This window comes from Lithobates pipiens, unplaced genomic scaffold (assembly GCF_037356315.1).
Source record: "Lithobates pipiens isolate NorthernLeopardFrog02 unplaced genomic scaffold, aLitPip1_a1.2 Scaffold_16, whole genome shotgun sequence".
In the NCBI taxonomy this organism is placed as follows: domain Eukaryota; kingdom Metazoa; phylum Chordata; class Amphibia; order Anura; family Ranidae; genus Lithobates; species Lithobates pipiens.
This window is the reverse complement of record NW_027507748.1, coordinates 242,254,642-242,280,161: the sequence shown is the minus strand read 5'-3', so window position 1 is coordinate 242,280,161 and position 25,520 is coordinate 242,254,642. Positions and strand designations below refer to the sequence as shown.

The following is a 25,520-nucleotide window of genomic DNA, read 5'->3' as shown; positions in this document are numbered from 1 at the left end:
TATTGGACTATGTGGCACAACCAGCTCTCTGGAAACTGAAAGAGCAAGGCCGAGACGATAAAAAAAAAAAAAAAAAAAGCTGGGCGCTATACAATTGTATTCCATCAGGTTGTTAAATTTTTGGCTCGGACATGTGGCTCTGAAATATTGAGGCCAGGTGGGAGAATTGGTTGAAAAAAGAGAAGGCACAGGTTAGGGATCTTATAAAAGGAGGAAGGATTTTGTCACTACACGAGTTAAAACACAAAGGGGATTTAGGAAGAATAGATGAGTGGCGGTACCTTCAGTTGGCCCACTTTGTGAGAAGCCTACCACAGCCATTAAAAACGGAAGAGGAGTGGTCACCCCTTGAGAAGCTTTGTTTAGCAGATAATCTCAAGGGGATAATCTCTAAGCTGTATAGGCTACTGACCGAGAAAGGGGAGCTGGAGAGTCCGCCTTATATACAGAAGTGGGAAATGGAATTGGGCACACAATGCGATAAAAGCACCCAGGGGAAAATTTATAAACTCATACACAGGTCAGCAGCCGATAGCAGAACAGTAGAAATGAATTACAAATGTATCTCTAGATGGTACGCTACCCCAGACAAAATTCACAAATTTCAATCAAGTAAGTCAAGGGATTGTTGGAGAGGGTGTGGGGAATTGGGAACAATGACCCACCTATGGTGGAGTTGTCCTAAAATAAATAAATACTGGAAAAGGATCTTATATTATGTAAAAAAAAATTAATAATATTACAATCTCAGAGGATCCATGGACAGTATTATTTCATGGTACTAGAGAGGAAATGAAAAAGTATCAGGAATCATTGGTCCCGCATCTTCTAAACGCAGCCAAGATTGATACCAAAAAATTGGCAAAAAGAGGAAAGTCCAGCAATCTGGGAATGGATCGATACAGTGGAAGAGACTTACCGTATGACTAGGCGAAGGGAAAGCTATGATGATAAGGGATTGGTAGTAGTAGATAAATGGCAAGAGTGGAAAAAATTTAAAAAGTCATGGAGCTACGCCGAGCATATAAGAATATGAGAAGGTCTAAACCTCCACGCATAGTTAGATAGAGGGGGGGATGGGTGGGAGACGGGGGGGCAAGGGGGAGGAGAGAGGGAGAAATTCGTAGGGGTTGATTTGATATTTTCTTTGTGCTCTTTTCCCTGCATTATACTTGCCTTGGAAAAAAAAAAAAAAAAAAAAAAAAAAAAAAGGAAATTTTTGTGATATAAAATTAGAAAAAATTAATGCTACAATGATGTGAAGATGAGGACAACGTAAATGAACGTTAAACTGATTGGACCTCATGAAAATTCGTTGAAGTAGTAAGAAAAAAAAAAAAAGAAAAGAAAATTCTGGGTGCTAAAGAGATGCTGGAGGGCAAGGGGAGTGTACTGGAAATACAGAGTGGCCTTTGGCCCTTGTATTGCGAACCTTAGATATTTGTGATCTTTTATTGGCATGTGCAGGCAGGCATCCTGCAAATCTACCGTTGCCATGAAGACTCCTGGCAGCAGTAAGTTTCTCACAGAGTAAATGGAATCCATCCAGAACTTTGTATTTTTTTTTTTTCCTTGACGAGGGGTTTTAGGTTCAGGATGGGCCTGTACTTTTCAGGTTTTTTTTTTTCCCCTGGCAAAGATATGCACGTAAAAACCTTTGCCTAGTTTGTCCTGCGGGACCGCTGAGATAACTGTCAGTAGGCTTTCTAGGGAGGATAGAAACCCCTCTGTCTCTGGGGAGTGAGGTCATCAAGAATCTGTTTGATGGAGTTTTGGAAAATTAAGAGGTACAGTGAGGGAAAAAAGTATTTGATCCCCTGCTGGTTTTGTACATTCGGCCACTTAAAGAAATGATCAGTCTATAATTTTAAATGGTAGATTTTAACAGTGAGACAGAACAAACAAAAATCCAGAAAATGTATTTCAAAAAAGTTATAAATTGATTTGCATTTTTAGGAGTGAAATAAGTATGTGACCCCTTCACAAAACATAACTTAGTACTTGGTGACAAAACCCTTGTTGACAATCACAGAGTTCAGACGTTTCTTGTAGTTGGCCACCAGGTTTGCACACATCTCATGGGGGATTTTGTCCCACTCCTCTTTGCAGATCCTCTCCAAGTCATTAAGATTTTGAGGCTGACGTTTGGTAACTCGAACCTTCAGCTCCCTCCACATATTTTCTAAGGGATTGGGGTCTGGAGACTGGCTAAGTCACTCCAGGGCCTTAATGTGCTTCTTCTCAAGTCACATTGTTGCCTTGTGTTTTGAGTCATTGTCATGCTGGAATACCAATCCCCGACCCATTTTCAATGCCCTGGCTGATGGAAGGAGGTTGTCACCCAAGATTTGACGGTACATGGCCCCATCCATTGTCCCATTGATGTGGTGAATTTGTCCTGTCCCCTCAGAAAAAAAAAAAAAAAAAAAAAAAAAAAACCACACAACCCAAAGCATGTTTCCACCTCCATGATTTATGGTGGGGATGGTGTTCTTGGAGTCACAGGCAGCGAGTTGAGTTGATGCCAAATAGCTTGAGTTTGGCCTCATCTCACCACAACACTTTCACCCAGTTCACCTCTGAATCATTCAAATGTTCATTAGCAAATGTTAGATGGGCTTGTACATGTGCTTTCTTGAGCAGGGGGACCTTGAGTGCGCTGTAGGATTTTAGTCCTTTAAGGCGTAGTTTGTTACTAATTGTTTTCTTGGTGACTATGGTCCCAGCCACCTTGAGATCATTGACAAGATTCTCTTGCATGGAGCTCCAGACCGAGGAAGATGGACAGTTATTTTAGGTTTCTTCCATTTGCGAATATTAGCACCAACGGTTGTCACCCTCTCATCAAGTTGCTTACCAATGGTCTTGTAGCCCATTCCAGCCTTATGTAGGTCTACAATCTTGTCCCTGATATGCTTGGACAGCTCTTTGGTCTTGGCCATAGTGGACATGTGTATTTTAATAAGGTAACAAGCTGAGAATAGAAGTACTCTTAAAGGGGGTGCTCCTAATCTCAGCTGGTTACCTGTGTAGAAGACACCTGGGAGGCAGAAATCTTGCCGATTGATAGGGGATCAAATACTTATTTTACTTATTAAAATGCAAATCAATTTATAACTTTTTTGCATTTCTCTGCATATTTTGTTGTTATTCTGTCTCTCACTTAAAATAAACCTACCATTAAAATTATAGACTTATTTTTTTGTCAGTGGGCAAAACGTACAAAATCAACAGGGGATTAAATACTTTTTTCCCCTCATTGTATATACTTGTTCTACTGTGTGAAGGACAAACTTGTTTGCGGTGAGGTCTCACCATTTGTCTACGAATGACGAGAACCCACCTGTAAGGCCCCATTGCTTTTTGGGTGTTGGTCCTGGGAGGCTTAACCACTTCAGGAAAAAAGGGAAGGGATTACAGGCCGACAGACAGACTGTAAAAGAGGTTACTTTGGGCACCAATGAATAGTTCAATATAGAATTGATTTAATTACTATATTTTATTTAATGTTATGGGTATTAAATTCGATAATATACCATAAATATTTAATTAAAACCAAGTGCAGTTCATAAAGCATATCCATACAATTAGACAGTACATTTACCACAGACAAGTAACTCACAGGACACATAAATAACATACACAACCATACACAAAAAGCCCATGGTACACTTTAATCGGAGTTTAGGCAAATGAACGCCAGTTATAAATTAATTGCACCACACACACACATATATATATATAACTGATGTGGACATTCCGTATTAATCATCCAACCTAAGCACCATTTCAGCCTGAATTGATAGTACCCAACTTTAAATTCAGGTTAATTGAACCACACTTTGCTTATCTATTCCACCCCCTCCTATTAGCTTGCTGTAGACTACTGGGTAACCGTATAGAGACTAACTGGGAATTCTCAATTATGCTTACCTAGATTATTTACAATAATGAAAATTAATGGTTACAGTAGTCAATAGCAATTGGTCCGAACCAGTGTCGTTGTGTATGGCTGTGTATGTTATTTATGTGTGTCCTGTGAGTTACTTGTCTGTGGTAAATGTACTGTCTAATTGTATAGATATTCTTTATGAACTGCAATTGGTTTTAATTAAAATATTTATGGTATATTATCGAAATTAATACCCATAACATTAAATAAAATATTGTAATTAAATCAATTAATTCTATATTGAACTATTCATTGGTGCCCAAAGTAACCTCTTTTACAGTCTGTCGGCCTGTAATCCCTTCCCTTTTTTCCTATATGCCATTTGGTTACGGCGTCAACACCTTAATTAAGGATGAATGATTAAATTTTTGGTCCAATACAGCGACCTTCTATTAGTGAGTAATTTTGCATTCTTTTCCCCCTTTTTTCCTAAATTTTGTTACCCACTTCAGCCCCGGCTTATAGTCATATGACGCCCACAGATGGGATCTCCCATCCTGGGTGGGCGTCATACGACGTCCTCTGATGTCCGCTGGGCACTCGCGATTACCCGGGAACACAGCAGGACCGTGGATCTGTGTATGTAAACACACAGATCCACGTCCTGTCAGTGGAGAGGAGACCGATGGTCTGTTCTCAGTACAGAGAAACACCAATTAGTCTCCTCCCCTTGTGAGTCCCCTCCCCCCACAGTTAGAATCACTCTCATAGGGAACATATTAACTCCTGCAGTGCCCCCTGGTGTTAACCCCTTCCCTGCCAGTCACATTTACACAGTAATCAGTGCAATTTTATAGCACGATCGCTGTGTAAATGTGAATGGTCCCAAAAATGTGTCAAAAGTGTCCGATGTGTCTGCCATAATGTCGCAGTCAAAAAATAAAAAAAGCCATAAATCTATCCCTTAATTTGTAGATGCTATAACTTTTGCGCAAACCAATCAATAATTGTGATTTTTTTTAACCAAAAATATGTAGAAGAATACGTATCAGCCTAAACTGAGGAAAAAAGTTTCTTTAAAAAAAATTGGATATTATAGCAAAAAGTAAAAAAAATTGTGTTTTTTTCAAAATTGTCACTCTTGTTTATAGCGAAAAAAAAATAAAAACCGCAGAGGTGATCAAATACCACCAAAATAAAGCTCCATTTGTGGGGGGGTGGCAAAAGGACATAAATTTTGTTTGGGTGCAACGTCGCATGACCGCGCAATTGTCAGTTAAAGCGACGCAGTGCCAAATCGCAAAAAGTGCTCTGGTAAGGAAGGGCGTAAAATCCTCCGGGGCTGAAGTGGTTAAGGATAAAGTCTTCCCTATTCTTCCTCCTCTGAAAGGAACATGGTTTCCTTGTTTAACTACTTTACAACCGCCGGCTGTCAAATGACGGGCAGGCGCCGGACCTATTGTAGCAGGAGGGCGTCATATGACATTCTCCTGTTTAAACAGGGAATGCGCGCGATCGTGCGCATCCCTGTTTCGTCAGTGGCGGCATGTCACGGAGACACCGATCGCCACCGAAGGGGGTGAACAGCCATTGGGTATGGCTGTTTACCATGACGAAGTCACGGCCGATCACAGATGGTCACACCCCCACTGTGCACGGCACATGTGCGCGATCGCGAGCTCGCTGCACGTCGGTGGCGGCGTGTTCCCCGGGAACAGTGCTCGTCACCGACGCTGGTAAACAGCCATTGGCCGGCCGTTTACCCACTTGATCGGCTGTAATCGTTTCACAGCCGATCACTAAAATGTAAACAAACCACGGTAACTAGATGTTACCGGGTTCTCCTACTACCGATCGTATGTGAGAAGATTGCGGTAACATCTCGTTACCGCTTACAGTGTACACCAATCACACTGATTGCCCCCCCCCCCAAATAAAGAGGCCCTGTCACCACCCACCATAGTACATGTCACTCACAGTCCATCAGAGTACCCGAGTACCCGTCACCAGGCCATCAGAGTACCCAAGTACCTGTCACCAGGCCATCAGAGTACCAGAGTACCTATCTGCAGCATATCAGAGTACCAAAGTACCTATTTGCAGCCCATGTCTCATAGAATATAAGTTGGGGTGTTTGCTTTCCAAAATGGGGTTATTTTGTGGGTAACTGCACTGTCCTGGTGCTTCAGGACCTTTAAAAATGTGATAGGTAGGAATGAAATGAGATGTGTCATTTATGCTCCTAGAACGCCTGAAGGTACTACTTCAATGTTCGGCCTCTCTATGTGACCAGTTTTGGGGTGTAATTTTTGCTATACACACACATGCTATGTGTTAGAAATATGTTATAAATTGACAACTTTGTGTAAAAAAAAAATAAAAAAAATAAAATAAAGTGTTTTAATTTTTTTCCACATATTCCAAAAAGTCTGAAAAAAATATGAAAAAAAGACCGTTCAGAAGACTCATGCCTCACAGATTATATGTTGGGGTGTTTGCTTTCGAAAATGGGGTAATTTTATGGGAAATTCCATTGTCCTGGTACTCCAGGGCCTTCAAAAGTGTAATATATGATTGAGAAATGAGAAGAGTCTTGCTCGTAGAACGTCTGACGGTACTACTTCAATGTTGGTGTTCTGTATGTGGCCAGTCTCACACATGTGGCATCGCCATACTCGGGAAGAGTAGCAGAATGTATTTTGGGGTATAATTTGTTGCATGCATATGCTGTGTGAGAAATAACCTGATATGACAATTTTGTCATAAAATTTTTTTTTTAAATAAAATCTTCATTTTGCAAAGAATTGTGGGAAAAAATGACAACTTAAAAAAACTCACCATGCTACTTACTTAATACCTTGGAATGTCTACTTTCTAAAAAGAGGTCATTTGGGGGGTATTTGTCCTTTCCTGACTTGTTAGTGTCTCAAGAAATGAGATACACCTGATGTACTGAAGGCCTCATCAGATGTGATCCATTTTCAGTGATTGGCACCATAGTTTGTAGACTCCATAACTTTCACAAAGGCCAAATAATATACACTAATGTGGATTATTTTTACTAAAGATATGTAGCAGTATAAATTTTGGAGCTGTCCTGGCTTGCAGGATCCGCAGGGCAGGGTGATGCAGCTTCTGACATGGTTAGCCCACTGAGCTAGATGACAGGTGCTCTAAGGTTCCCCTGCCCTCTGCTCCAGCCCCACCTCTTGCCACCCTGCCGAGATATGGGTGGACACATACCTGCACTGTGGTTTTCAGCCTGCATGTCTTCAGGTTCTTGGTTGTCGCTTGCGACCAGATGTGAGGTCACTGGTATGTTCCATGTTAACTGTCCCCTTCAAGCGCCCACCTAAATGCTTTACCGGACGCTCTTTCCACCAGAATTGATGCGATCAATGTGACAGGATCCAAGGGGGGGGGGGCAAGAGAGATGAGCAGGGAGAGTGGCCAGCAGCCCGCAGGCAGCTCTGCCCAGCTGAAATGCACTGCTACTGCACCGCAGAGATGGAGAGGGCACTGCAGAGAGGCATCCCAAGGTATCTTTGTCGGTTGTGGGGACAGTTGCTTATCCCTCAAGGGGGCGAAAAATCAGGCAGATGAGACAAAAAAAATAATAATAATAATAATAATAATACACAAACAAACACACTCCTGCGCTAGAGTCAGCTGACTGTAGTGTCACAGGTGCCTGGTCAAACCGTGGATGATCTCAGATGCCTTGCTGCCCTCCTGGGGTCGTCAGCACTGCAAGACTAGAAAAAAGAACAGGGCGCATGGCTTAGTGCATTATCCAACACATTTATTTTAAAAATATGAATAAAGCCATCAAGTTGTCTACTCACAAACAAGCTAAAAAAAATGCTTGTCCTGCCACTTGAGTGGCTCTCGTCAGTTGCTCGAATCACCAAACCCAGGGGTTCTGGATAAGACCCCTCAGGCAGATGCGTGTCAAAGGACTGGCCTTCTACCAGCTTGAAATTACTTAATTCACAATACTTATATCCCACAGACACACCCATGACATGAGAGCCATGGCCCCTCCCATGGGATTGAATGAGGTGGGGTTGGGAGGCGAAGTGAACCAATGCACCAAACCCATGAACACCACCAAAGACACTCAAGGCAGATTTGCAGCTACACAGGCAATGGCCAAATGCACATGCTACATTGTGATGCAGAATCCCCAACAGTCACAATTAGAGGTCGACCGATATATCGGCCGATATTTGGCCGTTTTTATGAAATCGGCATCGGCCGATTATTGTGCATACCATGCCGATTTGCGGGTAACACTATACTCGGCCGCCTGCAGTACAGACCTGTGTCCCCGCTGCAGCAGCATGTAAAATTAATCCTCGATCCTTCACCCGTGCGGCTGGCCACTATAGAGTGGAAGGAGAAAGTTTCACTGGCACCGCACTGCCCCGCCCCTCCCTTCCCCAGGCAGTAGCAGAGGAACGTCATTCGCATATCACAAGCCTCCGCAGGAGATCGTAGCCAGCACCAGCTAGGGATGCACCGAATGGGTTTTTTGGTGCCGAAACCGATACCGAAAATGAAAAATACACTAGGCCGAAAACCGAAACCGAAACAGCACCAATACCGAAAATGACTGTTTTAAAAAACTGGGGACGTGGTACAGGAGACGATCAGAGACTGGGGACGTGGTACAGGAGACGGTCAGAGACTGCGGACGTGGTACAGGAGACGGTCAGAGACTGCGGACGTGGTACAGGAGACGGTCAGAGACTGCGGACGTGGTACAGGAGACGGTCAGAGACTGCAGACGATACATGACACATGATACAATTGATACAATGCAGCCAGTGTGCGTCTCCCCTCATAGCAGCCAGTGTGCGTCTCCCCTCATAGCAGCCAGTGTGCGTCTCCCCTCATAGCAGCCAGTGTGCGTCTCCCCTCATAGCAGCCAGTGTGCGTCTCCCCTCATAGCAGCCAGTGTGCGTCTCCCCTCATAGCAGCTAACCTGTGAAGAGAAAACAGAAGAGAGAAGAGGAGAGTCGCCTCCGTCGCCTGTTTGATCACAGCGCGGGAACATCACAGCTTTCAGTTCAATAGCTGTGTGTTCCCAGCCGCGCGCCGTCACGTACAGCCCCTCCCCCTTGTCAGGGCACTTTGATAGACAGATCATCCGTCCAACCCTACGGGTGATCTGTCTATCAAAGTGCCCTGACAAGGGGGAGGGGCTGTACGTGACGGCGCGCGGCCGGGAACACACAGCTATTGAACTGAAAGCTGTGATGTTCCCGCGCTGTGATCAAACAGGCGACGGAGACGGCTCGCCTGCACTATACCATGATATAGCTCTTCATGATGGTGGCACCAGGGGCGGGGGGCGGAGCCCCGCCCCCTACCCTGGCCCCGCCCCATTTTCGGCTCCATTATCGGCTGTTTTTCTCTTTCGGCAAATTGCCGAAAAGGGCATTTTCGGACGATATGTTTCGGCGGCCGAAATTTCGGTGCATCCCTAGCTAAGATCCTCTTCCTTCCCTGCGGAGGCGGAACCTGCTGCTATCTCACTATGTGATTGGCTGGTCAGCTCATCAGGGCTAGGTGCATGCTATCGGGTCACGTACATACAGATAGATGCCAGCTTGTATGCACGGTAAGTCACAAAAATGGGAGTATGCTACTGTGCCCCCTTGCAGACTTTATAAATTAATATCATTTTAAAGTGAAACCTGGCATTTAGAAAATAGATGATCCTCCTCCACAGCCGCCTCTCTGTACCCCCTCCTCCACAGCCGCCTCTCTGTACCCCCCTCCTCCACAGCCGCCTCTCTGTACCCCCCTCCTCCACAGCCGCCTCTCTGTACCCCCCTCCTCCACAGCCGCCTCTCTGTACCCCCCTCCTCCACAGCCGCCTCTCTGTACCCCAGTGGAGGTGCATCTATAAGGGGCACACGGGCGCTGGCGCCTCTCTCCTGTCACATCTCTATCACCATAAGTTCATGCATGGCATTTTTTTTGGAAGCACCCGATTAGAGCCATAGGCTCTAATAGGCATCCAAAAAGGTGCTGGGCACTCGCTGTTCACTCAGCGCTGTATTAGGAAACGGATTCATTCACTTTCCTAACCCTGAACCGCCTCTCATCAGATGCTCGGGTCTGTTACCTGTCACCTGATTGGCTGAAACGACAGTCACTTTGATTGGACGCCTATACAGAGGACAGGAGAAGACATTGAGGATTGTGGAGCACACCGCCGCCGTGACCCACTGCCTTACCGAGACAAGGTAAGTGCAGGGCGGATGGGGGATGCACACTGGCAGCATTTGATGGGGCACAGTGGCTGCGTTTGATGGGGTTTTTTTTCCAGTTTGTTTGCGCCCCCAAAAAATGTTTGAGCACCAGCCGCCACTGCTGTGCCCTCCTTTAAAAATGACTAAGATTGTAATTTAACATTTTTTAATAATTACAGTTTGATGATGGCTGAAAAGAAATCAAACCCAGTATGGCAGTATTTCAGTGAGCCAACATCAGGGAAGGCCAAGTGCAATATCTGCCAGAAATTGCTGAGCATGGGAGCAGAAAAGGGAAAGGCTAAAAATACCACAAATATGTGGAATCATCGGAAAGTCCACCACCTCCAAGCTTATAAAGGCGCACAGAGGGAGAAAGAAGATGCAGCTTCTTCTTCTGCCAACTTTCAGCCCACTGTAGTAGAGATGTTTGATTCTAAAAGAAAATGGCAAAATACTGATCCCCGGTCCAAGAAAATTGATACCCTAATCACAGAAATGATTGCCACAGACAACCAGCCCTTTACAGTTGTTGCAGATATTGGCTTCCAACGCTTGCTGGCAACCATAGAACCAAGATATTCAAAAGTGAAAAATACTACCGCACAGACATGCTGGACAGTGTGTACAAGAAGGTTACACAGCAGATTAAGACACCAATTACAACAGAAAATGCTGGACCCTATTTGTCCTTCACAACAGACTGTTGGTCTGGTGAAGCAGAATCACTTGTGAGCCTAACATGTCATTTTATAGACAGTAACTGGGAAACGGGTAGTTCTAAATGTCAAGGCCATGTCTGGCTCCCATACTGGGGACTATATCAGGGAGATGTTCCTTAGCATGCTTAATGATTGGGACATCAACCAAGACAGAGTGGTGCTTGTGCTGCGAGACAGTGGTGCCAACATGATTAAAGGCCTCAGACTGGCAGATATATCAGACTTAAGCTGCAGTGCACACACATTACAACTTGTGGTGAAAGAGGGCATCAGCAGTCAGCGAGTAGTGGGGGACATCATTGCCAAATTAAAGACTTGTGCTACACACTTTAGCCACTCTGTGCTTGCACAGCAGCGTCTTGGAGCCATCCAAAAAGATCTTGGCCTCCCCCACCACAGCATCATTCAGGATGTTCCCACCCGCTGGAACTCCACATTACATATGTTGCAGAGGATGCTGGAGCAGAAGCGTGCCCTCAATCTCTATGTAGCAGAACATGGCAAGTTTACCACACCTCCAGCAGAACAATGGGATATCATTTCAAATTTGATAGATACACTGGGCCCTATTGAGGAAGTGACTTTGGATATCAGCAAGGCAGAGGCCTCCATCTCCTGCATCATCCCATGCATTGCTGTACTGAAGATGGTGCTTCAGGCAGAGGGTCACACCACAAGGGGGAACAAAACACTTCGGGAAACCATGTGGCAAAGCTTGGAGAGACGATTCACAAAGATTGAAGATACCAAATGTTTGGTGCTGGCAACACTGCTTGATCCTTGGTACAAGGCTCATGTATTTTGCAGGTGACACACTGAGCAAAGCAAAAACTTGGCTGCGAGAAGAGAATGCTATTGTGTCCGAACAAAAAAGAGCCACCAGTGGAGATGAAGGACCAGAACCAAAACGGACCAGGACAAGGGCAGAAGAGAAGGAGGAACCCAGTCCCTCTGGTCTTCTGGAGAAAATGTATGCAAACATTTTGAGGGCTCATGGAACTCCTGCTGAAGAGAGTGATGAGCAGTTAATTTCTGAGCAGTTGGAAAAGTACCTCCGAGAGCTACTGATAGACAGACGGACTGGTCTGCCACTGGAATGGTGGAAACAGAATGCATCCCACCTGTGTCACCTTGCACCACTGGCAAGAAAATTTCTCTGTCCACCTGCCTCTTCTGTTCCCAGTGAAAGAGTGTTCAGTGAGATTGGGATCATCTATGACAAGAAGAGGAGCAGGCTCACAGGAGAAAATGCAGAGGCTGCGTTTCCTGAACTACAACCTGAAGCTCTTAAACTGGGAGTACCAAGAGAACTTTTAGGTGATGGATGTGAGTGAAGAAAAGAATCGGGAACGGGAACTGAAGCAAAAAGCCTAAAACTAAAGAAAATTTGCACTTTTCTATTGTTTACTATCTATTCTGTTGATTACATTGATTTTTTTCAAAAGTTTTGATTACCTCACCTGTTTTTGTGTATTTTTAACATACATAGTTATGTTTTTATCTAACTGACATACATGTGCACTGACTGGAGGCTTGTGTACTTCTGTTTAATAAATGGTTAATTTAAGCAATTTTCTGTATCCCTTCTTTATTATTTAACTAAACTGTTAGATTTAATGAAATGAAGGGAAAAAAAAAAAAAAAAAAAATCTGCCACAAAAATCGGCATAATATATCGGCATAATATATCGGCCATCGGCTGCCCCGATTTCTAAATATCGGCATCGGCCAGAGAAAAACCCATATCGGTCGACCTCTAGTCACAATCATCTTGTCTGTACTACAATCCAAATGCTGACGAGTGGCTTGGATCCCCAAGCCCTTTGCTATTTAGTGATATGGTCACTCATTGTTGGCATTTGGAGTGTAGTACAGATGAGAGGATTGTGACTGTTGGGGATGCTGTACCACAGTGGCTCAAAAGTGATATAGTCCAGAAATATTTAGACAGAATAAAAGGTGGACAAAGCACCTGGACCAGATGGCATCCACCCACAAATCCTAAAAGAATTGAGCTCTGTCCTCTCAAGGCCATTGTTTCGAATATTTAGGGACTCAATGGCTGGAAAGGTACCACTGGATTGGCATTGGTCCAATGTGGTGCCCATATTTAAAAAGGGATCAAAGTCTTTAACAAGTAACTATAGACCTGTTCAACTTCTGTGGTCGATAAGACACTGGAGAGTTTAATAAAAAAAAAAGACCACAGATAAGTTCTTACTGGAAAAAAATAATATTTTAAGCAACAGACAGCAAGGATTCAGGAAAGATAGAAGTTGTTAAACCAAATTTCTTTTCATGAGGAGGCAAGTAAAACCTTGGACAGAGGGATGGTTGTGGAGGTGGTATACCTGGATTTTGCAAAAGCATTTGACACAGTTCCCCACACACGGCTCATGTGCAAGTTAAAATCCACAGGCTTGGAAATGGATAGAAAACTGGCTAAAAGACAGAAGTGGTTAATGACTCTTAAGGCCCATACACACGATCAGACTTTTTGACAACAAACATGCAAATTAGCTGTTTTGGAGCAACATCCGACCGTGTGTACGCTCCATCGGACAAACTTTTTTGGTTTTCATCTGACTTTTGTTGGCTGTGCGAACGGACAAACTTTCTGGCAACAAAAGTCCGATGGAGCAAAGTCTGATCGTGTGTACAGAAAACCATAGGACTTTTGTACAAAGTACAAACAGGCATGCTCAGAACCAATGCAAAAGATCAGCCAACAATACAGAAGTTGACCAAAGGTGGCGGTAAAGAGCAGAAAAACCACATGATTTGGTGAAAGTTGGCTGAAAAAGTCCTGCTGTGTGTATGCAATACAAGTTCAGGGCCGACGCCCTTTGTACAAAAATCCAAGGGAAAGTTTGTACAAAGTCCTATCGTGTGTATGAGGCTTTAATCTGAATGGTCTAGGGCAGTGATGGCGAACCTTGGCACTCCAGATGTTTTGGAACTACATTACCCATGATGCTCATGCACTCTGTAGTGTAGTTGAGCATCATAGGAAATGTAGTTCCAAAACATCTGGAGTGCCAAGGTTCGCCATCACTGGTCTAGGGTTATCAGTGGTGAACCCCTTACTTTTTAATACCCTTACAAATGATCTAGGATCTTGGATTAAAAGTAACATTTCCGCCTTTACAGACGATACTAAGCTATGCAGTGGAATAGCGTCCTTACAGGAGGTCTCCAATTTACAAGCTGACCTCAATGCACATCTAACTAGGTAAATGAGGTTTAAAGTGGTTGTAAACCCCTAGATTAAGGCTTACCTGTAGGTCCAAGAAATATCTCCTAAACCTATACGGTTTAGGAGATATTTGCCCGAAGACAGGCACAGCTGTCTACGGTGCATGCGCCGTAGACAGCGGCGCGCAGGCGCACTGAGCGCGGCGTTTTCAATGACGGAGCTGCCGCGCACGTCGGCTCCCATGCGCATGCGCGGGAGTGACGTCATTGCGGCTTCGCCGAATGAAAGCGGCGGAGCTGCGAGACCCCACCGAGAGGATGGATGCGCCGGACTACAGGGGACAGCGGTGACTTTGCTGGCTCCTGTGTCAGGTAAGTGACACATAATGGACTACTATTCGATACATAGTAGTCCATTATGCTTTGCCTTTGCAGGGAATGAAAGAGGAAGTAAACTCATCAGGGTTTACTTCCTCTTTAATGTTGATAAAATGTAAAAAGTTATGCACTTGAGGGCTAAGAATATGTATTCATCGTACATACGGGGGGGCGGGCAGGCACAGTACAACTGGGGGAATCAATGGTGGAGAAGGAGCTGGGGGCTTTGGTAGATCATAAGCTTAATAACGGCATGCAATGCCAAGCTGCGGTTTCCAAAAGCAAGCAAAGTCCTTTCTTGTATTAAGAGGCAGAGAGGGCGAAGACGAGAGATCATTTTGACCCTGTACAAATCATTAGCAAGACCTCATCTGGAATATGCAGTTCAATTTTGGGCACCAATTCTCAGAAAGGATAAATCGGAACTGGAGAAAATGCAGAGAGGGGAAACCAAACTGATAAGAGGTATTAAGGACCTCAGCCATGAGGAAAGATTAGAGGAATTGAACCTATTCCCTCGAGGAGATTAAGGGGGATATGATGAACATGTACAAATACATAAGTGGTCCATATATTGTACTTGGTGTTGAGTTATTTAAAAGGTCACCACAGAGGTCAAGGGGGCACTCTTCAAGGCTAGAGGAAAAAAAGATTTCATATCCAAATACAGAAAGGTTTCTGCACAGTAAGAGCTGTGAAAATTTAGAATAGACTCAGATTGGGGGGGGGGGATATAAGTATTGTGAATTACCGTATATACTCGAGTATAGGCCGACCCGAATATAAGCCGAGGCCCCCAATTTACCCCCAAAAAACTGGAAAACTTATTGACTCGTGTATAAGCCGAGGGTGAGACATGGCTGTCCATCCCTGTGTGTCCGTCCATCCCTGTGTGTGTGTCCGTCCATCCATCCCTGTGTGTGTGTCCGTCCATCCATCCCTGTGTGTGTGTCCGTCCATCCATCCATCCCTGTGTGTGTGTCCATCCATCCATCCCTGTGTGTATCCATCCATCCATCCCTGTGTGTGTGTGTGTATTCATCCATCCATCCATCCATCCCTGTGTGTGTGTGTGTATCCATCCATCCATCCATCCCTGTGTGTGTGTGTGTGTGTGTGTGTGTGTGTGTGTCCGTGCAGCCTTGTGTGTGTCCCAAGCCTCCGTCCCGAGCCGCCGTCGTCCCGTGCCTCCTCCGTCCCGTGCCTCCTCCGTCCCGTGCCTCCTCCGTCCCGTGCCTCCTCCGTCCCGTGCCTCCTCCGTCCCGTGCCTCCTCCGTCCCGTGCCTCCTCCGTCCCGTGCCTCCTCCGTCCCGTGTCGTGCCGATGGATCGCCGCTCCAGGATCGCCGCTCTTCTCGGCGGCCATTCTACAATTCAAAAGCCGCGCCTCCGTCCTCCGCCTGTGATAGGCGGAACACTCAATTTCCCAGCAGCCTGTGTTCCGCCTATCACGGACATCCTCTCATACTCGTCCGTAGTATGAGAATGAACGGATGTCCGTGATAGGCGGAACACTGACTGCTGGGAAATTCAGTGTTCCGCCTATCACAGGCGGAGGCGGAGAAGGAGGCGCGGCTTTTGAATTTTAATGTCCGCCGTCTGTCTGCTCGATACGCTGATCGAGCAGTCAGACAGCGGTGACTCGAGTAGAAGCCGAGGGGGCACTTTCAGCCTCAAAAAAGAGGCTGAAAATCTCGGCTTATACTCGAGTATATACGGTAAGCCATTTCAAGCTAGGCTCTGAAGGAGGCAGCCAGTCCTTTAAAATGCATCACCTTAAGGGGTCTTATTCAGGACCCCCCCCCCCCCACCCCTAGGTTCGGTGATTCAAGCCACCGATGAGAGATGTGGCCCGACAAGCGTGTTTTTAGCTTGGGTTTGCGATTAGACATCTTGACATTTCATATTTTTTTTAAATAAATCTGTTGGATAATGCACCAAGCCAGTGAACCCTCTTTTTCTATTCTCACAGATGAAAGGAGAGTCCCTGGGGGTCTCTGGGTGCCCTGGCCCTGTGCCACCTGACCCCTCTCTTCAGAGGTACAGAAAAGGCAACTGGACAGGGAGCCCCCTGCAACCAGCACAAGGACAGAAGTAAATTGTGCGGAGAAAATATAAGAATGGAGGCATGCATGTGCAAACTTTATAATGGTGGACATTATGTTTCCTGTTTGCAGGTGGGAGGAGCCCTCTCTCAGATGCTGCCTTGGAAGCATCTAAGAGAGAAGGCTCCTCCCACCCGCAAACAGGAATCATAATACCCTTGCTAAATCATAAATGAACTGTGATTAACCAGATTTTTTGGAAAGCGGAGTTAAAGCGGTAGTAAACCCGCATTTTTTTTTTTTTTTTTAAAAAACCTGCAAAGCAAAAGGCATAATGAGCTAGTATGCACCGCATACTAGCTCATTATGAAATACTTACCTTAGAACGAGGCCCCGACATCTCGCCCGATCCACGCCGAGGAAGCCGACATGCTCCCTCGGCGTCTCTTCCGGGTATCGCGGCTCCGGCGCTGTGAGTGGCCGGAGCCGCGATATCGTCACTCCCGCGCATGCGCGCGGGAGATTTAAATCCGGCCGGACGAGCGCTGCCGGATTTTCGCGGAGAGAACCCCCTTGTGCGCATGCGCCGCTGCAGTCAGCGGCGCATACCGAGGGGAATATCTCCTAAACCGTACAGGTTTAGGAGATATTTTTTTACCTACAGGTAAGCCTTATTATAGGCTTTCCTGTAGGTAAAAGTTAAAAAAGTGGGTTTACTTCCACTTTAATGTACATTTCACTTACCATACCCAGGCCTGATTACCATCAGACCTGTTGAATCAAGAAATCACCTAAATAGAAGCTACAATAAAAGCAACACATCGAGAGCGCATGTGCGGGCAGCGGGAGCGGATGCATTCCTAGACCACTCTGCACACTCCTGGGCACATTGAGTCTTCCTTAGCAGCCCTCCTACCCCGCAGATCAGGTTCAGCAGGCCCACACCACGGAGACTGGCTCCATGTCCACCCGGTCAGGGAAGACCCTTATCGACTCCCGCTACCCGCCTCATGGGTCTTGGAAAGATTCCAAGATGGAGGCCGGCACTAGTGCTATGCAGACGGACATGAGACAGATGCAGCCAGAGTCACAGCCACAGGGGAATAAGGGGAAGCCCCCAGGCTCAGGGGCACACAGCATGACTCCATCTGCAGCCATCCGGACCTCAAGTGAGCCGACTGACCCTCCCCTGTGATCCATCCAGCCCTGCCAGATCTCCTTCACAGGCTCCTCTCATCTCCAAGCCATGCTTCCCACACTTCCTCTGCCTTCGATAGGGACATGGCTGACATTTTCCTCAGCCAGACCAGTGACCAGGACGCAGACATTGATAATATGCAGCCCAGGAGCCAGGATGCAGATCCTGGCAGTCCTGAAGGACCCCTGGCTCCTTTACCTGCACAGCTGCCATATTCTCCAGACACTAGTCTTCTTGCATGTTTTGCAGCTATGCTGCAAAAAGAGTTTGAAAAAGCTACCACTAAACTGGCTGCTGACTTGAAAAAAAGATTTCCAGGAGCTGGGATGTCGCCTAGACAGTATTGAATCCAAAGTTGATGACACTGTACATAGAGTGGCACAACATTCTACCATGATTACTGATCATTTTAGCCTGGAAGAAGCTTACAATAAAATTGATGATCTTGAAAATCACGCCAGGCGATGCAACTTCCGTATCCGTGGTTTACCAGAAACGGTTAAAGATCTCTCCTCTATCACCTATTCTTTAATGCAATCTGCTATCCCAGATATTGATGAAATCCATATGGAAATTGACCGTGTTCACAGGGCTCTTGTTCCTCTGAAACCTGAAGGGGCCTCCCAGAGATGTGATTGTGAAACCTCACTTCTTCAGGGTCAAGAAATCGGTCATGCGGTATGTCAGGGAACACCCGGATCTGGAAATTGAAGGCTACAAAATTCAGATCTTTGCAGACATCTCCCAAGCTACCATTCAAAAAAGGGAGAACGTTTAAACATTTGCTTTCATATTTGGTTCAACGTGACATTTGCCAACGTTGGAACTATCCTTTCCGTTTACCTACAATAGATCATATTCTTTTTCCACATTTGTGGAAGGTGAAAAAAATCTTGCTGAAATTGGGGATTCATCTCCCAGGATCCATCGTCTCAGAATCAACCAAGATTCAGCAGTCCCCTGTCTTCACCATCATCATGGAAACATGCGACTTCACGCCACGTTAACTGAGAACTCCGATTGGCACCAGTTGATCGTTTTTTGTTTTTGTTTTTTGGCGAAGGCTTCTCAGTGGTCCTATCATGGGACATTAGTCACTGCCTATGTTATAGTTATTACTTTATATATGTCTCTGAACCTGGTGCTTTGTGTTCTCTGGGACACCATGGCTTTGTTGATATTGGGACTTTTTTACTCTTTTCACTGTTTTTAACCCTCTTTTTCCTTCCTGAGGGTCAGCTAGAATCATGCCTGGACTTCCATGATGTCCATACGTTGGTGGGAAAGTCTACCAGTTTACAGTTGTTCTTGTCCTTGTCAAAGTTAACTGATCCCGTTGGAACCATACGACTGCTTTCCCATTATGTCCAAGGGCTGTGTTCGCCATCTAAATGTATTAAAATGTTTAATTAGGATAAGTCTATAGGTGCTGATATTGTGGCCCTTCAGGAAACGCATTTTACCTCTACTTTTACTCCCTGGTATACACATAAGAATTATCCAGTTTGCTATTTTGCCAATGCTACAGAGAAAAAACAAACAAGGGGTGGCGCTCTGTCAAGGCGGCTTTCGTTTACTGAATCCAAAATATTGCGGGACAAGGAGGAGCTTTACTTGTTGGTAAAAGGGCACCTGAAGGAAAATTTGGTAACGATCCTGGTGTAATATACCCCCAATGTAAGTCAGGTGGCCTTTTTTCCCCCATTCTTTGGGATTAGAATTCGAGGGAGATGTAATTTTCAAGGGGGACTCGAATTTATCTAATATGTGGTCCAGCGCCAAGTCCCATCTTTTCCACCTTCAAGCCCCTTCTAAACAAAGCCTTGCTCAGCCGTTACACCATCATGACCTTATTTGATGCTTGGAGGGAGTCCAATCCTACCACTCAAGACTATTCACTTTTCCAGAGCCCATAATATTCATGTATCAATCATGTTTTTCTCCCCTCGGGTCTACTGCCCAAATTTATCTGGGCTAAGATAATTTTGACTCCCTGGTCTGACCACAACCCCATAGTATTGATGTTCACTCATTTATCTATCAGATTGGCCAAGTCCCACTGGAGATTGAATGAATCTTACCATTTAAGATAGCCTTACCCACCTGAAAACTTATTTTGATATTATTAAAGCAGAGGATACCACCCCCACCATCAATTGGGCAGCCCATAAGGCCTCTGTACAGGGCATTTTGATTCAGTTGGCATCTAAACTTAAAGCTTGTGATGAAGTGCTCCATGCCAGGATTAGGGAATATGTAGACATAGCTACTCAACACAAAACGTTCCCCACACCCTGATTTGTTGACTAAATTTGAACAGGCACATACAGAACTTAATTGTCTCACCACAAGGGCAGAGAAACATTCACGCTGGACTAATAGGTTTTTCACTTGGTGGGACCGATCGGTTTGGGAATTTCAAGATTTTTACACTAAATTATACAACCCATCCCAGGGCAACATTCCCGTTTCCATTAATAGTTTTTTGCACACCTCATCTCTGCCATCTCTCACGGAATCCCATAGAGAACTTATGGACCAACCCATTACCTGTGAGGAAATGCATACCACTATTAAGATATTGTCATTAAATAAAATCACCAGGCCCCCGATGGCCTCCCTAATATTTACAATAAGAAATTTTCTGAACACTTAGCTTCTCACATGGCTCTCTACTTTAATTTCTTGCGAGATGGCGGAAAAGTCACTTTAGATGAAAATAGGGCATAAATCAGTGTCATTCCCAAACCACACAGACATCCTTAATTATTGCCCTATTTCATCGATTAATTGCGATCTCAAAATCCTAACAAAAAACTTTTAGCTTTACATCTTGGTACTCTTTTGGCGCAATACATTCACAAAGATCAATCTGGTTTTATAACCGAGCGCTAAATGTTGGATCAGATTCATCGTTCCATAGCGTTGATCTCTGCGGTACAATCTAAATGCGATGCCCCTGTATCGAGGGAACTATTACTTCTTTCATTGGACCTTCATAAGGCCTTTGATAGCTTAAATTGGGGCTACTTATTTACCATCCTGGAGGCTTTCGGATTTGTCTCTGCCTTTATCTTATTGCTTAAGCAACTTTATAGTAACCTGTCGGCCCAGGTTTCCATTCAGGTTTATAAATCAGCATAGTTTCCTATTCAATGTGGAACGAGACCGTGTTGCCCGTGCTAGCAATTGAACCCCTAGCTGTAGCATTTCAATCTCATCCTAATATACATGGCATATGTTGTGGGCAACGGGAGCATAAACGTTCCCTGTTTGCCAACGACATCCTCATGTACGTCACAAATCCTCAATTAACCTTACCTAATCTTTTGAACTTGTTCCACCAATTTTCCCACATCTCAGGGCTCTCTTTAAATACCCAGAAGACGACGGCCCTTAATATTTCTTTACCCCCCTTGACGGTCTCAACCTTACGAAACACCTACAATTTCCAATCGACACAAAACTCCCTCCCATATTTAGGTATCCAACTGACACCTTCAAATCGATACTCTATCGGGCTAATTACGATGGGCAGACTATGCCTTGTCCTGGTTTGGTAGAAGTCTATTGAGATGACTTTTCTACCTAGGTTTCTTTATTATTTTAGGACTTTACCAATTGTGGTTCCGAGGGGAGATATACAGCGACTGCAATCGGACGTCCGCCATTTTATTTGGAACAATAAGAAACATTGAATGAATAAACTGCCTGTACGTCTTGAAACAGTCCTGTGGGCTTGGCCTCCCTAATCTACAAGCTTATTATCAAGCGGCTCAAATAACCCAGCTTTCTTACACAACAGCCAAAGGATCTACAACCCTCTGGGTCTCTATTGAGGCCCTCGCGTGCCAATCTTTCACTATAGGTTCTCTAATTTGGCTCCCTAGCAGTCTTTGCCCTCCTATCTTGTGCCATACCCTGTCTCATTCACTAGAGGTCTGGGACAGAGTACGACATTGTAAGCCTCTGTTCTCTCCACATACTCCACTAGCTCCCATATTCTTTAACCCCGAATTCTCTCCCAGAATGGCTCCAATGCCCTCCAGCGAACTATTTTGATATAAATCAGAATATTTCTTTTGTACGATCTAAGGTTAACCGGTTGGATGGACCCCTTGTACTTACAAATTTTGAATTATCTTTCCAAACGAAGGGCCTTTTATAGGGAAGGATTTCTACAATATACACTATCCTTACTGACCCGAATGCTAAGCTCCCTTACATGAATCAATGGGAACGGGACTTGAATACCACATTGGAATTATCGGATTGGCAAGATATTGCCTATGCTTTATCCAAAATATCAATCAATACAACATTAATTGGCAAATTATAAAACACTTCTACATTGGTATTTGCAAAGAGTTGCAAAGATGCACCCGTCTGCTTCAGGCGTTGTGGCCAAATTACATTGGGTACAATGTTTCATGTTTGGTGGCAGTGCCCTCTGGTCTCTAGATTTGGGTTTGTATATTTAACCTAGTATATTCTGTGACAGGGGTTAATATACGTAGATCCCCAAAACCAGCGTTTTTTCAAGAATTACCTGATGAGGTCCCCAAAAAATTTACAAAACTAATCACATATATGTTTCTAGCAGCTAGAATAATTATTGCTAAACATTGGAAACAGTCGATGGAAAGAAAATTTTTATTATATTTTATAGCTATGTTAATTGGCACTCCCACCAAGTGCATTTTACGTTGTTTGCTCTATGTTTAGGATTATTTGAAAGAGTAGTACTACCTGAGGGCGCTCGATTTTCACTTCTGTTTTATACAACATTGTTACTTCAATAAACATATTGAAATACAAAAAGCAACACATCATGCCGCGATCTAAAGAGCCATATAATGTTAATGATGACATCCCTCCACCACACCGATGATCTCAAAGTCTGCACATTGCCTCCCAAGTCTCCCCTAGTGACCACAGCTGATCATAGCAAGTGACTCTCTTCCTCCACTGACATTCTTGGTTTTAGAGCTGAGGCCTCGTGAACACTTGCCGTTTGCCCAGCTTCTCTGAAAGCCTCTCTCCTTTTCGCAAATGCATTTAGGCGTGTCAAGCGTTTGGGCATTCATTCATTCATTCCAGTGGCAAGGATATTAGTTTATTCTTGTCAGTGAAAGGAATGAATGCTGAAGAGCTAAACACGCTTCACTTTTAAGGGTCAAACTTTTTCCGTTAAAGCAGTCCTCTCGTGATTATTTTATTTTTTTTAGCCTCTATACGCTCCACTTCTAATACTACTAGAAGCGTCTGTGTGCATGGCCACATAGACTAATAGAGGGCAGTCTGGGGGGGGGGGGGGGGGGGTCTTAAAAGCAGTGGTTTTTATGCTTAGTGTGCACAAGCCCTGAAGAAACGCATTTGCTGCAGCTTTCACCCTCCTGCTGCCTGAAGATGCCTTGGTGTAGAACATAGTATTACATTTATTTAATGGAATGGTCTGTAACCAAGAGCCCGAGTGGGCCTTAAATGTTTTGGTAGAGACTAAACTCCATTATATCATCCACACACATTTTTAATCATCAGCAATCTTTAAAAAAAAAAAAAAAAAAAAAAAACCCTGCTAGTTCTTTACTAGCCTCCAGGCTCCCAGCAGCGGCATCTTGTGGGCAGCCGACCAAGCAGCTTTTGGCCATCCTAATTGTGGGCAGCAACCATGCAGCCAACTACCCACTCCACCGTTGTGCCCCATATGACAAAAAAAAAAAAAAAAAAAAAAAGGCATACCCAATATGGCAATGTTTTTGCAGCCAAATTGGGATAACCCCTACTTTACATTTGTAGCATGTTCCAAATCACAAAGCATGCCTCATCATAAATTAAATAAAAATGGCAGCTTACTTTATTCTGGACCCTCCAGCAAGTAAATATGTTTTCTAAAAACAGAGGACCTGTAGAAAAAAAAACAAAAAAAATAAAATAAATAAAAAGGCGTGCAAATGTATCAGATCTACCAGAGGGAGCAAACAAAACAGCGGTCTCTTCCCTTCCTCCCACCTGCTGGACTACTAGTAGGTAGGTAAGGTTGGCCATAGATGGATCATTTCTTTCCCCATTCATCCAGTGGATTTAACGAAAAAAAAGGGGAGAACAGATTTTTGTCCCCACAATTGAGGTGAATAGAGGAATAATCCCCACTGAAACAAACAATGGGGTCAATTCACAAAAGGTTATCACATGCAGTTTATGCTTTACTTAAAAACCCTTCGTTAAACACTGCATGTACCTGCCTAAGTGACCAAATGCATTCATTAACCATATAATACAATATACCGGGCACTTTCACCCCTTCCTGCCCAGGACAAAATTTTCAGCTTTCAGCGCTGTTGCACTTTGAATGACAATTGCGCGGTCATACAACAAAATAAATTTTTTCCCCCAAAAACTGAGCTTTCTTTTGGTGGTATTTGAGCACCTCTGGGTTTTTATTTTTTGCTAAACAAAACTAAAAAAAAAAAAAAAAAAAAAAAAAAAAAAAAAAAAGAAGACCAAAATTTTGTTGTGAACAAAAACAGTTCTTTTCGTGTGAAACGTGCCAACTGATCAGCATTGCAATTTTGTCCAGCTCATGACAAAGATTTCTACAGCATCTTCTGGATTCAAGTGCACAATCAATCTTTTCTTTTCTTCTTGATATTGCCTATGGCGATGAGCCGGGATTAGCACCTTGGACCGGGTGTGTCCATTTTTTTACTGAAGTGGTGTGTGCACCCTTGTTCTGTTTACTGATGAGGGGCTACTGACCGGCATTACCGAGTGGCATCTGGAGGGCACTGACAGGCATTACTGATGGGGCACTTCCTGGTTCACAAGTGATTCACAAGTGATTGGTCACAGCTGAACACATGGTAAGAAGCCTCCGTTAGAGGGGTCATACCATGATCGGAGCTGTGGTTTGTCAGACAAGCGTGCCGGCTTGTTATCCTGATCATGTCACACGACGTCCGAAAAGAATAACTAAACCTATTTGACAACGCCATATTGCTATATGGCGGGCGGCAAGCGGTTAAATAAGGGGTGGTCAATTCACTCTAAATTTTAATGAATGCTAGCTGGTTGTTAAAAAAACAAAACAAAAAAAAAAAAAAAAACACCCAGCCAAAATCTGCCACCTCATCAGTTATTCAACCATTGGATTGGCCAATGTTAATTAAGATAGCTAAGTTGTTCTTAGTACTTATAAGGGGACTTTAGCCAACATTGTCGTATCTTTTTTCCTGTAGTGTTCCGACAATGTCTGGCTGTACAATTCAAGATCCACAAGTCTTTTTTTTTTTTTTATTAATTTCCCTTATTGGGTCTGGGGTGGTATCAGTCCCACATGCTTTACCTGCATCTTGGGAAAAAAAAAAAAACTGTGTCCATCTCCTCCTGGCTATACACTAGATACTGCCAAAGTTCATATTAGATTGAGAAGATACAGCTTCATCAGATGCCATTTGGACAAATGGCAGGGATCATGAATGATTAAAAAGATCAATGGATGCATTCCAACAATTTCAGGCACATGAAATCGAAATACCTCTTGTCTGAGTAGCAGTGAACTATTCCCATTGCACAGGTTACTGGAAATGCCAAGATGTAAGTGGGTGCTGTAGCAGTTGCCAGCTGGAAACCAGTACTATAAGCCAAAAGTATATGGCTATAGCACTAGCACACCACAGAGCTTTGAAACAGTCTGAACATTTATTCAGGTGATCACATCAAAACAGCAAAGTGCAACATTTTGGGGCCACATAGGACCCCTTTGCCTGGCATGCGATAAGTGCATGATACAGTGCAAAGAACAATTAAAATGGTTGTAAACCTCAGA

At 44.3% G+C, this 25,520-nt stretch overlaps 1 protein-coding gene across 8 annotated transcripts in view; it reads right to left on the bottom strand.

Moving 5' to 3' along the window:
* Window positions 1-25,520, bottom strand: part of LEMD1 (LEM domain containing 1) — a 399,416-nt gene that overhangs the window by 334,992 nt on the left and 38,904 nt on the right. For 6 of the 8 annotated variants that reach the window (XM_077481225.1, XM_077481230.1, XM_077481229.1 and 3 more), the window contains exon 2: window positions 23,549-23,598. The exons of the other annotated variants lie outside the window; for them this stretch is intronic. The gene's annotated coding sequence lies outside the window, so the exon portion shown is untranslated. The remainder of the gene's footprint in view (window positions 1-23,548; window positions 23,599-25,520) is intronic. 8 annotated transcript variants of the gene reach the window in all.